Genomic DNA, 2,805 nt, shown 5'->3' with positions numbered 1-2,805 from the left:
CTGATATATATATATATATACACACACTCAACTGAACCACAATCCTGGCTGGCTCCTATACCACTCACTCCAGTGATGGTATGTCCCTCAGTGTCCCTACATTCTATACACTGTGCAGAATGTGATTACTCACAGGATCTTAGACTACTCGAGCGGAGGGTGATCAAGGTTGACAAAACCAGTCTAAGAGCAAGTCGAGACTATGATTCTTAGCTTCCTAGACAAAAGATCGCTTAACCCTTGCAGTGCAGGGGGTATCCCAACTGCAAGGGATACAATTTGAATTTGAATTTCCTGGACTTCAGCTTTAAATATATTTTTTTCTGGAATTGTTTGTTAAGCGGTAGTCTTCTTGACAGGGTGAATTCAAGTGCCAATTAGTTCTGATACTTTATTTCTTTGGCAAGTTGAGGCCCCTGTTTTTATGCTAGTGTACTTCAGGCAAATCTATAGCTCTTATTGCAAAAAAAAAAGAATTATGAGAAGTTTAGCAAGGCTCTTGAGATTGCTTTAAGGTTCTATCTCCTTTTGTAAATGTATGATCACACTATTTAATCATATATTTTCCTTATATAAAAAGCATGACCTATGGATTCCAAACCTTGGGCCCCCCAGTTTAGGGGGACCCTATTTGTGCTGAGAACAGCCATTGTGTCCCATATGGATTTGATTCACCTTCTTCTGAACCATAATCCACTAATTAGTCAAATCCAGTGCCTCAATCACATCTGTTCCACTTTTGAATAAAAACTTTTCTTTTATTATAAGAAAGCATTACCAAAAGCACTGACTTTTAATGATGGAAAAGAGTGTGGTAAAATTAGTTTAATATTGCTGGACCAATTGATCCTGAACCATAAACAACTTCCTCATCATATATTTTGCAATCATATGTAAGTGTTCAGTAAAATATTCTTAAGTCTTAAAAATAAAATCCTTGTATGATATTTAATGATGGGGACTCTTTTTATACTTTAGGTAGATTTAAAGAGACAAGAGTAAATATACTGTGTGTTATTTTATACACTTTAAACCGCATGGGTGGAAGAAAATCGCCGTCTGACTAAATAAATCACAGACAACGGGAAATAAGCGATTTTCAGAATGTGTCCCTGCAGAGAGGAAAACAGAAGTGCACTGTGGCTTTTTTTCAGTGGTTTCAACTACTCCAATTTGCAAAAATGCATTACTTTTAACTAAGTCTTTTTCATAGAGAAATAATCAAGTTTTCAATTCAAGTCCATCATCATTCTTTTAGCTAGTTAAACATTTTATGTCAAGAGCAGAAAACATAAGTAATGCGGTCTACTGGGTAATCAGTGGCAATAAAATTGTGTATTATATAGACTATAAAATTACACTATACTCCAGTGAGTGTCATAAGTCTTGTTAGGGAATTAGGTTGAAGAATGTTAAATTTAGAGGCACATTTGTTTACTGATAGAATTAAAAGGACTGTAATTGCTAACTGTTTTTTAAGATTGCAAATTGCCTGGCAAAGTCTGGAGATCAGCATAACCACCAGACAGCTATCATCTGTAACACCATAGTAGGAATAGAGTGGAAATCTTTCAATGGAGAAACCTGTACCAGTGATGGCTGTCTCATAGGGGATTTCTCCTCAGTTGGAGAGAATTCCCTTCACTTATGGCTGTGTATCTAGGACAGGAAGTAAATGGAATTCTTTCCATTTGGAAATAGACTGTCAAAAAAAAAACTAAACAGGACTTTTCATACTTTATCCAAAGCTAAAAAGAAATTGAAGATAGATATTCTATAACTGCCATGGTACAAACTAGGTAAATGGAATTGTGCTCTCTGAGATAAGCTTTAAAATATATTTATTTTATTAAATGTTATATCTGTTAAAATATATCTCTTTTATTCATCCTTTGGGGAGTGCATTCTTGTTTTTACATTGGGTTCATATTTGTGGTATTGAGACATGTCCTTTGTTTATTTGTGTGATCTTTAACTAACATTTGATATTGGTTGAAGGCAATTAAGGGAGATCAGGAAAGGCAAATCATACTGTATTAAGCATTACTATTAGGGTTGCACAGATACCAATTACAGTACTCGGTAAAACTCGCTGTAAATATTATGCAGTTTTATTTGTGTTTTAATATGAAGATTATGCCATCTGTACATATTTTATTGAAGTTGTTCTTACTGAAGTGGTGTCAGAAATGTAAAGTTATGGTGATCCTGTTGCTACAGGTTTGAAACAAATCTAAAGACAACTTATTTAAGAAGACGCTCCATACCTTTCCTTGATTCTTGACACCATGCTCCTTTAAGGCAATATTTACTTTATCAGTCAGCGGCAGTCTGAATGTAATCATACATAGTACGATTACACGTGGTTTGGGATAAATGATTGTCCCAGGACACAGCATAGATTTTTTATGTTTCAGGATTCTGCACCATACCTACATTTGTTCCAGATGCTGAACTCTTCTCACAGATGCAACATATCGAAGGAAGTCACCCCTGCACAAAATAATTATGTAATTGTAATGGGGGTAATGCCACATATAGAGCTGGGTAAACATCAGTAGATAAAAAAAAGATTCTACATTTGCCAGTTCTCCAAACAGGCTCAGTCTAAACATCATTCAGTTATTTGTTTTGAAAAAAATCTGGATGTTTTCCTAAATGTACAGAATATTACTGGATATTGAGTTAATATAGGTATATTAAGCATCAGAGATTGTTGATCCAGGGTATATCCGATTGCCTTATGGGATCAGAAAGGATTTTTTTCCCCCTGTTGGAACAAATTGAGCCATGCTTTATGGGGGG

At 35.2% G+C, this 2,805-nt stretch overlaps 1 protein-coding gene across 1 annotated transcript in view; it reads left to right on the top strand.

Annotated features, from left to right (window-relative positions):
• LOC108797633 (thrombospondin type-1 domain-containing protein 4-like) overlaps positions 1-2,805 on the top strand; it is a gene marked incomplete at its 3' end in the record, with an annotated part of 438,368 nt that overhangs the window by 50,268 nt on the left and 385,295 nt on the right. The window lies entirely within an intron of this gene.

The sequence above is a fragment of the Nanorana parkeri genome, unplaced genomic scaffold (assembly GCF_000935625.1).
Source record: "Nanorana parkeri isolate BGI_ZX_2015 unplaced genomic scaffold, ASM93562v1 scaffold1314, whole genome shotgun sequence".
In the NCBI taxonomy this organism is placed as follows: domain Eukaryota; kingdom Metazoa; phylum Chordata; class Amphibia; order Anura; family Dicroglossidae; genus Nanorana; species Nanorana parkeri.
This window is presented reverse-complemented; position numbering and strand designations above follow the sequence as displayed.